This window comes from Beta vulgaris, chromosome 5 (genome assembly GCF_026745355.1).
Source record: "Beta vulgaris subsp. vulgaris cultivar EL10 chromosome 5, EL10.2, whole genome shotgun sequence".
Classification (NCBI taxonomy): domain Eukaryota; kingdom Viridiplantae; phylum Streptophyta; class Magnoliopsida; order Caryophyllales; family Amaranthaceae; genus Beta; species Beta vulgaris.
In genome coordinates this window covers 52,435,748-52,437,808 of record NC_079206.1, presented here as the reverse complement: position 1 = coordinate 52,437,808, position 2,061 = coordinate 52,435,748, and positions in this window count along the sequence as shown.

Genomic DNA, 2,061 nt, shown 5'->3' with positions numbered 1-2,061 from the left:
AATTTTTATAGTTGACTAGTTTTCCACCCGTGCAAAAATGCACGGGAAGTTTATTTTTTTGATTTATATCAAATAAGAATGTGTATATATTATGTTATACATGGTAAAACACTGCAAGTCTGCATGTAGCATTTGTTGAAGAGGAAACACGAAAAAACCATGTATCTCAACGAAGTGAAACATCACAAATGAATTATTAAATGACAATAATAATAAGAGTATTTTAAACACATTTTGAACCACGTTTTTGTACTATACATTTGTGGTAACATTTGAGTTTTCACGTTCTTTATCAGCTATTAATGTTTTTCAAATCCTTTTTGCTAATAACTCTTGATATGACAATATATATTTAAAATTATATAATACGTCCCTTGAAAGCATGGTGTATCTATATTTATATAAATATGTAATGAAATAGTATAAACATAAAAGTACAGCAGGCAACCAGCAAGTTGGGCTGGCAATCAGTTCAGGTTTGGTTGGATTTGCTTTCGGGTTTACTAAACATTTAATAAACAGGTTGAAATACTCAACCCTGACCCGACCTATTTGATAAACGAATTACCCGTTTAACCCGTTTAATCATAATTACTATTATCCAAAAAATTAATTATTTTCTTAAAAGTATATATGAGAGAGTTCACTGTTGAAAGTATACATGTTTAATATTTCTTATAATAATTGTAACCAATTTTAACAATATTTATTTTTTTAACCAAATTTTAGGTTTATCAATATATTTTTCGAGAATTTTCTACATATATGTAAGTTAATAAAGTCAAAGCATGTCAATTTCGAGTCGAAAATGTCAACCTTAACCTACCTGTTTAATCAATGGGTTAGAAAATCGGTCAAAGTCCAACCCCAACCTGCTTATTTTGGGTTAGGTTCGGATCGTATTTCGTATTGAGTTAGCTTTTGCACACCCTACATAAAGTAGTGACATTATAATTTACCCTGTATAGTAAATGTAAATTAACAAAAAATTAAAGAGAAAATACATTTTTCAATTTAATTTATTAAAAAAATAACCTGTAACTCATCTTATCAAATAGACAATAAATTTCATGTATATTGTAATATATAAATGAAATATATATTGTAATGTATAAATTTTTCTTCTAATATATACCTAAGAAATGAATATAGAAATATCAGTTATTAATGTTCTTCAAACCCTTTTTGCTAATAACTCTTGATATGACAATATATATTTAAAATTATATAATACGTCCCTTGAAATCATGGTGTATATAATTATATAAATATGTAATAAAATAGTATAAACATAAAAGTAGAGCAGGCAACCAAGTTGCATGGGTTGGCAATCAGTTTAGGTTTGGTTGGATTTGCGTTTGGGTTTACTAAACATTTAATAAACAGGTTGAAATACTCAACCCTGACCCGACCTATTAATCATAATTATTATCATACAAAAAATTTCATGTATATTGTAATATATAAATGAAATATATATTGTAATGTATAAATTTTTCTTCTAATATATACCTAAGAAATGAATATAGAAATATCCTACACGATATTATGATCTTGTAATGAGAATCGTATAAATTAAAATGGGTTTAACCTTAAACAAAAGAACTAAATGGGATCGTTATCTAAAATGATATGATATTGTATTGAGAATAGTCTAAAATTGGCTTACAACCCGTGCGATGCACTATACTGAAATATAAATTATCTATAATAATCAGTATTATTGTTATTATTATCCATATAAATGATTAAATGGTACTAAGTTAAAAGCACATACATTGCTTAGGTTAATTTAATTAACTTTAAGTAACATTTAGTGGTCAAACTTGTTCAAACTTGCTTTAAGCTCACATAAATTTTCTTACAATGAATCTAATTTTTTATATCAATATTGTTACATATTAAAAAAAATATCTATTCCCCTAGATAGCATGATTTTCATTTGCGGGTCAGCAAAATATGTGCTGATAATTAATATTAATAACATATATCTAAGAAAAAATATGAAAACCCAAAATATTTCAATTTAGAAATTGAATATTTTTTGATATTTACATCAGA